We start from the raw sequence: 10358 nt of genomic DNA, 5'->3' as shown, positions 1-10358 counted from the left end.
CTGGGGTCCTCTTCCTTCCCCATTAAATTGAGTTTGTGAGCCCCTTGGCTCTGGTCCCCTGACAGGCTGGGCTGGAGTCTAGGTATGAAGTGCGTACTGTGTGCCAGGCCCCTACTACTTGCTAAGCGTCACATCACTGAAACCTCACGGCCCCCTAAAGGGGCTCTGTTACACCCTTGCACATGGAGGGCAAAGCCAAGGCCCAGGGAAGTTCTGCGAGTTGCCCAGACAGTGCACGGCAGCGTCAGGACCCCGTTCTTTCCTCTTCACAGGCCCTGGCTTGTAACTGGTGTGCTGTGTTATCCCTCACAGCCCATCTCCCACCGGAGGTCCCGTCACATTCCTCCCTCCCAGAGGCTGCCCACCTGGCCCATCCTGTGCAGAGGTGAGCCCAGCAGCGCTCTCACAAGGCACCATTCATGGAGCGGGCTGCTGATTGAAACCATGTGTGGTGCGGCCCGCCAAGGCCAAGGTGGCGGCAACTCCGGAAGCCAGCCCTGGCCCGGGGCCTGTGGGTGCTGGGAGGCTTGGGGGAGGAGGGTCAGCTGACCCACAGGCCTGCCGGGCTGGGGGGGACCTCCAGGGCAGGATGACCTCACCCTCCCACATGCACGCACCAAGGAACCCTGAGTTGGGACCCTGACTCCTGTGCCCAGGCTGAGGATGCGGGCAGCAGAGGCTCCTTCCAGGTAAGGGTGGGGAACTGGGCCTGGAACACCTTGGGGCCCTTTCCAAAGCTGTTCTTGGCAGGGTTTGGCTGCTGAGGAAGATGTGCATGTGTGTGCCTGTTGTGTGTGCATGCGCACACGAGCGTGCTAGCTGAACTCGATGCACGGTGCCCTGTGCCCTTGGACTTACGATCACTGCCGGGTGTCGAAAGGGCAGTTTGGTGCAGTGGTTCAGACCATGGACTTGGGAGGCTCACAGACCTGGGTTTGAATCCACCTCTGCTGCTTTCAGACTGTGTGACCAGAGGCAAGTTGCCCAGCCTCCTCTCCTCAATTACCAGGTGAGGACTGAGTGGGGGTCAAAGGGCCCAAGCACAGGTGGAGCCACATTGGCTGGGCTTGGGTTTCGGGTGCTCATGGCTGGCCCCGCTGGAGCTGCATCCCCCAACCCCAGGGCCCCTGACTCCTGACTGCTGAGTTGTGGCCTGTCTGGGAGTTTGGGGGGGTGCTAAGAATGGGGTGGTTTTCCTCTAATGCCTAAAGGTGCCAGTTAGTGGGGGAGAGCAGGGGAGTGTTGGATCCCGGCTGGTGTGAGGTGTGGCTGAATTAGCTACCCTTTCCCCGGGCCAAGAACAGAGCGGGGCTTTGTTCACAGGGCCGCCTCCCTGGCACTGCGGCCCCCACAGGAAGGGGTGGGCGGGCCAGGCCATGGCTAGCACTGACCACAATCTTGGCTGAGCTGGGACCCTTCAGGGGTCTGGTGTCTCAGGAGGCACCCTGGTTTCCCAAGGAATGCACGTTCTACTGGGTAACTCAGGCCTTGTCGAGCCTGAGGCTGAGGAGAGAGACACTGTGAGGGCACTTGGGCCTGCTTAGGAATCTCCTATGGGATGTCCTTGGGACATCTCCAAGGGTGGGACTAGCCTCAGAATAGCAGCTCCCTGGGGTCAGGGGTTCCCGTACCCCACCCTGTGCTCCAAGGCCAGGCCTTCCAACGTCAAACCTGGAAGAGTCCTGCCCCTCCTGACACAGAACAATGCTGAGGCTAGAAAGAAGGGGGTATCCGTGTCACACAGAGCATTCAAGTGCAGACGCTTAGCGCTTTCCTTTGGGGTGGGCAGCCAAGGTAGCTGGGAGCCAGCAGATTGCTGTTGTGAGAAGGGGAACCTGAGCTGACATGCAATAGCCCTCTGCTTCCTGGCTGAGTAACTAGGGCGGACTCTTACCCTCTCTGAGCCTTCATGTACTTCTAAATCAGAAAACAGAATCCACCATCAAGGGCTGGATGAGAAGGATGAGGTCGTGAAGCAGAACCTGAGAGTGGGGGAAAGCATGTACTGGAGGTAACCTGGGTTCAAACCCCAGCTCCTCCCTTCTCAGCTGTGTGACCTTGGACAAGTCACTTTCTTCTAGAAAAAAAAAGAGGTTAAAAAAAAATCTTCCTCGTGGAACTGTTGGAGACGCAAATTCACCAATCTGTAGCCCCGGGCTGGGGATCACATTTGCCCCATGCTGTGCTGGTCAGTTTTATGTGCCAGATTGGTTAGGCTGCAGTACCTGTCGTTCAGTCCAACACTGATCTAGATGTTGCACTGGAAGGTATCTTGTAGATGTGATTAAGGTCCACAATCAGTTGACTTTAAATAAGGGAGATTAGCCTATATAATCTGGTCAGCTGGAAGGTCTTAAGAGCAGAGCTGAGGTTTTCCTGAAGAAGATATTCCACCTGTGCCTGAGAATTCCTTCCTGACAGCCTGCCCTACTTTAGGCGGGGCTCTCCAGGAAAATGGAGACATGAACAAATGGGGGTGGCCAGTTAGCTCAGTTGGTTAGAGCGTGGTGCCGATAACACCAAGGTTGCCGGTTCAATCCCCGCATGGGCCACTGTGAGCTGTGCCCTCCCTAAAAGAGTCAACTATGCCATTGTAGCATGAAAGCAATGTGTAACCAATGACCATGGCTGTTCCCCAATAAAATTTAAAAAAAAAAAAGGAAGAAAGAAATGAACCAATGGATTGTGTGTGTGTGTGTGTGCGCGCGTGTGTATCTATCTTTACACACACACACAAATATATATATAAGCTGGATACCCAGGAGAGCTGATGGTATGATTTCAGTTTGAGTCCAAAAGCCCAAGAACCAGGAAAGATGATGTTTCAGTTTGAGTCTGAAGGCAGGAAGGAGCTAATGTCTCAGTTCAAATGCAGTCAGGCAGAAAGAATTCTCCCTTACTCATGGAAGGAACAGCCTTTTTGTTCTAGTCAGGCCTTCAGCTGGTTGGATGAGTCCCACCACACTGGGGAGGGCAATCTGCTTTACTCAGTCTACTGATTCAATTGTTAATCTCATCCCAAAACACCCTCACAGATGCAGCCAGAATAATGTTTAACCAAATATTTGGGCACCTTGTAGCCCCATCAAGTTGACACATAAAATTAACCATCACCTGTGGGTTTCAGACTTGCCTGGCCAGCCCCTACCATTGAGGAAGCTAATTCCTTTCAATAAATCTCTTAATATGTATCTCCTAATGCTTCTGTTTCTCCTGCTGAGCCCTGAGTGATATACCCAGGAAGCTAAAATAAGAATAATAATCATTATTATTACCATCTTCTCTGAGAAGTCCCAGCAGTGGGCCTGTACATAGCAAGTCCTTGGCAAATGCCACGGACCCCTGTCCTATAAGAGAGCAGAAGTCATGTCTGTTTCTTCTGACTCCATAGGGGTCCAAGCAGCAAGGACAAGTCCCTTCCCAAGCCCCCAGCATGGGCAGCCGCATGACCCCGTACAATGACCTGGCTGGCATCTATGGGTGCCAAACAAGCAGAAGAGGAACAATGCACATAACTACATTGCACACCAGACCCTCTATTGAACACTTCACATGTTAACTAATCTAACCCTCACAACAGCCCTCTGAAGTGGCTACTGTAATTCTCCCCATTTTACAGAAGGGGAAACTAAGTCACAGGGAAGCTCACTGAAGGGTCTTGGCCCCTTTGTCAAAAGTCAGTTGAGCACAGGTGTCAGGAGTTACTCCTGGACTCAGTTCTACTCCATTGACATGAATGTCGAGCCTTTTGCTGGCACCATGCTGCCTTGGTCACCGTGGCTCTGTACTAAGTTTGTTTTTGTTTTTGTTTTAAGAATTTTATGGTTTTATTAAAACACAATTTGCACACAAGCTGTCTATTCATTATCTTCACTGCACAGCCTGGCATTGGGATTGGTGACTCTGACGGCCAGCTGGGCTGCTCTCTCCACAATGGCTTTGCGGTTCTTGGAGGAGACATTGTGAGCCATCTCAGCACAGTAAGATTTGTTGCACATCAGCAGCACTTCAAGCTCCTTGACATTGTGGACCAGGAACTTCCGAAAGCCACTGGGCAGCATGTGCTTTGTTTTCTTGTTACTCCCATAACCAATGTGGGGCATCAAGATCTGGCCCTTGAATCTCCTGCACACCCTCTTGTCAATGCCTCTGGGTTTCCGCCAGTTACGCTTAATTTTGACATATCGGTCTGATTGGTGCCGGATAAACTTCTTGGTCCTCTTTTTGATGATCTTGGGCTTCACGAGTGGTCTGAGGGCAGCCATGATACTGAGTAAAAGATGAGCGCCACCCTGTACTAAGTTTTGATGTTAGGAAGTGTGAGTCCTCTGACTTTATTCTTTTGTGGTGTGTTTTTTTTTTTCAAGGTTGTTTTGACTGTGCCAGATCCCTTGAAATTCCATATGAACTTTAGAGTCAGCTTGTCAATTTGTACAAAAAAGGCAGCTGGGATGGTGATAGGGGTTGCATTGAATCTGTAGGTCAGGTTGGGGAGTACTGCCATCTTAATAATGTTAACAGAGTCTGCCACTTCATGAACATATGACATTTTTCCATTTATTTAGATCTTTAATTTATTTCAAAAATGTTTTGTAGTTTTCAGAGATAAGTTTTGCATTTCTTTTGTTAAATTTATTCTTGTGTATTTTATTCTTTTGAATAGTACTGTGAATGGAATTGTTTTCTTAATTTTGTTTTCAGGTTGTTCATTGCATATGTATAGAAATCAACGGATTTTTGCCTACTGATCTTTTATCCTCCTGACTTGCTGAACTCATTTATTAATCCTAAGAGTTTTTTAGTGGATTTCTTGGTATTTTGTTATATAAGACCATGCCATCTGCAGATAGAGATTAGTTTTACCTCTTCCTTTTCAGTCTGGATCCAACCTTTTATTTCTTTTTCTTGCCTAATTATTCTGACTAGAATCTCCAGTTCAGTGTTGAGAGAAGAGTTCAGTACTGACATCTTTGACCTGGCCCTTCTCTTCAACAGTAAGAGGAGAACAAGGAAAGAGCTTTGGTTTAGGGATCAGGCAGAATCTGCCATGGTCTTGCTGTGTGACTCTAAGCAAGTGACTTAACCTCTCTGAGCCTGAGTTTTCTCACCTGTTAACATGAAGTTAATGAGAGTAGTCCTCTCACAGGTATGGACACATGAGATCTAGCCCTTTGAGCAAACCCATGGACAGGGTGAGACACACTAGTGAGGGTTAGGGTCTGATGCTCCTCTCAGGTCCCCCCTGGGGAGCCCCTTTTGCCAGGAAAAGGGGGGGCTGGTGGGGTTTGAATCTGCAGACTGGGCTTGGTAGAACTCTGTGGGCTGGTAATAAATGGACAAGAAAGAAGATTCCATTACGCAGGAATGTCTGGGGAGGGTGTGGGGAAGGAGCCGGCTCCCCTCCCAGCACCAGCCATCCCTGCAGCTTTGATTGATGTGCCTTGTACTGCATGCAGCAGCAGCGTCTGGGCCTGGCGGAAGGGGGCCCCTCTGCTGCTCACCCCTCCTGGAGCCAGGCCAGCAGCCAGATGTTCCTGGCCTTTGGGGAGCTTGGATGGGGGCAGGGAAGGCCGGCAATGGGCCAGGGAGCAGCCGCCCAGATGTCAAGCCTCTACCTCCTTCTTCTCAGCAGCTGGGCTCAGGTGGCATTGGTCCTGCTGTTGACCTTTGACCAGTGGCTCATCTCCCTGGGCCTTGACTCTGTTCAGAATTGGGATGGTGATTCTCACCTGTCCTGATGGGGGAGGCACGTGGCTGCCCAGGAAAGGGCTTTAAGCTCCAAAGAGGACAAGGTCCCACCGACCCAAGGCTCTTGTCTTATTCTGGCCAGAGCCACAGGGAGAGGTGTGAACAGGGCCTGAGGCTTCCATGGGGTGGGGTGACCCAGGGGAGGCCCCTGGACTTGTGACTGGGGGGGGGGTTGGATCTAAAGGCAGGTTCTGTGCAAGAACATGGTGTTACCCTAACACTCATTGCCTCACATGTTCCTCTCGAGCACCATGATTGTAGCAAAGAGTTGCACAGCATCATCTGTGGGCCTTCTAATGATTTTTAACATTAAACACATAATAATTAGAAGAGAACAGGAAAATATATATGTGTGTAAGGAACAACAACAAAAAAGAGAACTAAACGTCACCCCAAGATTCACCATGTAGAATGATTAAGTGCTAATATGTCCCTGTACATTCTTCTATTGTTTATATTCTGGGTCTATGTATATAAATATTTAGGTATACACATTTTTCCCCAAAGTGGGCTCGTCATGTACGTCTGGCTTTGTAACCTGCCTTCCTCCATTCATGTCCAGCTTGCTGGTGCCTCCATTGTGCAACTGGTCCGTGATACTGGCTTGTGGGTGATTTCCAGTTTCCCTAATATAGACAATGCAGAACTAAATCTCTTTGTGCCTACACCTTTGTCCACATGTGGATTATTTCCTAAGAATAAATTCCAAGAAGTAAAATTGGTGGAAGAGTTTCTCGTATGGAGGATTCAGGGGGCACATGATCAAACTGACGTCCTGGAAGCCTGAACTGATTTAACTTGCATATGCAGACCCTTATTTCCTCATTCCCCCAATGCGGCTCACCTGCTCGCCCTGGGTCCTGCCCGCAATAGCCATCGTGCCCTGGCCCCACCTTTGGAAGGAGGTGGTTGGTGGTGCCTGCAGTGGGTCACCGGTGGGCACAGAAACACATCCTTCTCAGCACTATGAGATGGGGAAGTCCTAGCTTGGAACTGAGACCTTGGGTGAGTCCTGTCTGGGCCTCACTTTGCCGAAAAATGGCTTCACAGTTCTCTTTCAGTTCATACGGTGTGAACATTGGCACCTTCTCTGTAATCCCACCCACTGCCAGGGACTTCTGTGACTTGTGTGGAGGCTGTGGCAGGCACAAGAGCAGGACATGGTTTCCTGAGCACGTACCCCAGGCGCTGGCCTGTGCAGTGACAGGCCTGCTTACCACTGGATGGACATGGGAAGACCGGGCCTAAGTGAGCAGTGCAGCCTTAAGAGTGGGCTGCTGAGGAGGACTTGGCGGCCTCCTTGGGTCCCTGGGGAGAAGCGTGTGTGACAACGCAGCAGGAGCTGTGACTTCTCTAAGAAGCGTTAGAGGAGGGGAATAGACTTGAAGGTGACCTCGCAAGGGTTCCTGGAACCCAAGAATCTGCACTGTCTTCCTTTCACAAATGCACATACACCCACAAACTGGAGCCGGCACTGTCATTGCCTCGCACACACGTGATCACACTTAGGCACACAAGAATAATAATAGAACGATAATAATTTTAATAACACATTTGTTGAGCATTTACTATGTGCCAAGCACGTCCCAGGCCTTGTTTAATCTTCCCAATACTAGGCACTATCATTAGCTCCCTTGCACAGATGAGGTAAAGTCGCTTGCCTAAGGTCACAGAAGTGGTGAACAGAGGAGCTCTGCCTCGTGCTCACCACATAAATTCCTCCAGGCCTCACCCAGCCCTTGGTACACAGTCGAACAGACCCAGCTTGTCCAGACTTAGGCAGCTGGACACGCTGTAAATCCAGGCTGTAAACCGCTTTCTTGGCTTCCTCATAGACCCAGAGTTTTCCCAGACCTGCTCTGAACTGGAAGGAGGCAGCAGCCTCACCACACACACACACACACACACACACACACACACACACACGACCCTGAGCCCTTTGCTGAGTCCTTCACTTTTCCACATGCTCCCCCCACCCCTTCCTCCCTGCTTTCTCTCTTATACTCTCAAGCCAGCCTCAAGGACCTACTTACTGTGTGCCTGGCACAGAGGTCAACACTGGGCTACAGTAGGAAGGTAGCTCAGTTTCCCATCCTTGAGAGGCTAAGAGCTCAGATAGTCATCTGAGGCCCAGAGGACTGGCTTGCTGAAGGCCACACAAGGAGCGAGGACAGAGCCAGGCCCAGTAGCCAAGCCTCCCTACACCCAGGCCAGGGACACAGCACAGGCCCACCAGGAGAACTAACGGTTGTACTGGATTCCAAACACACGGCTCAGCCGTGGGGTGCCGAGTTCAGGGGTTCACAGCAGCCCTGACACTCACTGTAGTGCCAATGTATTGGGCGCTTGTGTGTGCCAGGCACTTCATAGTCCTTCTCTTATTTACTCTTCCTGATAACACAGGAAGGTAGATACTATTATTACCACCTTTCTCCCATTTACAGATAAAGAAACCAGGGCTCGCAACTAATTAGGACTCCAACCCAGGACTGTTTCTCCAAAACTCAAGCTCTCCCACCAGGCCACATTCACTGAGAAAGGAACTGGGGCACCCAACAGGTGAAGGCTTGGGCAAGAAGGCTTTTACAAGGATGGGAGGAGAGAGGGGAGCATTCTAGGAAGTGGGCACGGCTGCAGCCAAGGTATGGAGGCTGCAATGCCCTTGTGAGCCCCAGCACCAGCAAGGGGACAGACCAGTCCAAGGGGAGACTCATGGCTAGGAGAGCTGTGTGAGCTCTTCGCATCCCTCAGATCCTTTCTTGAAGGAAGGCCTGACAGGTCTGGGGTGATCCTGGGGACTCTGCCAGGTTTGGTCCCAGAGGAGCCATGGAAGGCCCTTAGCTGGGCAAAGGTCTCCTTGTTGTCAATAATGAGGCCCCATGGAGGGCGGAGCCAAGAAGCCCCAGTGGCTGTGCCACCCCAGAGAGGGACGCTGCCAGCTGGGCACAGGTACCAGGCTATGAAGGTCCTCAGGATGCATCAGCTTCAAGCTTCTGGGCACATGGGGCAACTGTAGGCCAGTATGCCAGGCTGGCAGAGGTGAGTGCCCTGCAGAGGCTGGAAAATGAAGAAGGGAGAAAAGGGCACCCTAGCTGAACCTGCTGTCTCTCTCTGTCTAGGGTGGGGCAGCTGAGACCAGCACTGTGATGTGCTCAGGCAAATCCCCAAATCACAGAGGTTAGAAGCAATCGCATTGCAGCAGACCCAGTGAGTGATTCAGGCAGGAACCTCCTAAACCACAACCTGTGGGTTCACTTCCCACCCCAATTTCCCATTTTCTAGTTAACCGCTTCCTCCTCCTTCAGGTCTCAGCTCAAGTGACCCCTTCTCAGGGAAGCCCTCCCTGATACCTTCCCCCCTACTGGCATCACACACTAGAGGTGAAACCAAATTCCTCTGGAATTAGCACCATTAGAACTGGGGCTTTGACGATTATAGTTTGTAATTATACTCTCATTTGTGGGGTTATTTGATTAATATTGTGCACCTTCTAGCTGCTAGCTCTGAGAGGGCAGGAGAAGTATCTGTCATGTTCACCTGAGTATCCGCAGGCCCTGGCATATAGTAAAAACCCAAGAGATATATGTTGGGCAAATAAATGGGTAGATGTGTGTATGTATGGATAGATGGCTGGCTGGCTGGCTGACTGGGTGGATGGATGGGTGGGTAGGTGGATGGATGTGTGGATGAATGGGTGCTGGATGGGTAGATAGATGAATGGGTGGTTGGGTAGATAAATGAATAGGTGGATGTATGGATGCATGAGTGGAAAGATGGATAGGTGAAACTTTGGAACGTTAGCTTGTTAAAATGTTAATAATCATGAAACTCTAGATGCAGACTCAGAAAAGCGAAGTAGATTTGTCCATAATCACGTAACAAACCAGGTGACCCCAAATCCCTGGAAATGGGGTCAAATTCTCTTGTTTCAATCCAGTCTCTTCCATGATTTCTGTGTCACCTGGGACAAGTCACTAGGCCTCAACTTTCTCTTTAAAAGAAAAGGTTATAAAATCTAAGGTTTCCCTTGCATTCTTGAGATGGCCACCCTCACTGGGCTTTGTCAGGCCTCGTACAAATACCCTCCCCACACTTTTCTCAAAGCCCAGTGGAGGTGGATGCCAGGCCCCTGGGGTGGGAGGTGAGGCCCCAGGTCTGGAGTGGGAGGACCAACCCCCCCCCTCCCCCACGTCTCTCTGGAGCCAGCCTGGCCATCAGCCCCACCTTAGTGCACGATTTTCCACTCTCAAGTGTGCCTCAGGGGTGGGGTGATGCAGGTTGTGGAAGGGTCCCTTGGGTGAGTTTCTGGCTCCATAGCCCTGCCTGGAAGTTTTTCACCTATTCATGCAACCCCAGCCTCTGAAACTGGGGGAGGTGGGGCGCAGGGGAGGGAAGTGTGTTTAAGAGGTGAGAACTCCGCGATAGTCAAGCCCAAGGAAAAGGGGCTCCACATATTGGCAAGGAAGGAGTCTGTGTTGGCAGCCCCAGAAGAAAGTAGGTCTTAAGTGTATTCAGAGGCCCCAGACACAGGATTGTGGGAGTCACAAGAGGAGGGGATCTCATTCTGTGTGTGTGTGTGTGTGTGTGTGTGTGTGTGTGTGTGTGTGTGT

The 10358-nt window shown here is 51.0% G+C and overlaps 1 pseudogene; it reads right to left on the bottom strand.

Annotated features, from left to right (window-relative positions):
* Positions 1-3857: 3857 nt before the first annotated feature.
* On the bottom strand, positions 3858-4284 carry LOC109376863 (60S ribosomal protein L32 pseudogene; annotated as a pseudogene).
* Positions 4285-10358: the final 6074 nt, after the last annotated feature.

This window comes from Hipposideros armiger, unplaced genomic scaffold (genome assembly GCF_001890085.2).
Source record: "Hipposideros armiger isolate ML-2016 unplaced genomic scaffold, ASM189008v1 scaffold_1225, whole genome shotgun sequence".
NCBI lineage: Eukaryota > Metazoa > Chordata > Mammalia > Chiroptera > Hipposideridae > Hipposideros > Hipposideros armiger.
The sequence above is the reverse complement of the archived record's forward strand: the minus strand, read 5'-3'. Positions and strand labels throughout refer to the sequence as shown.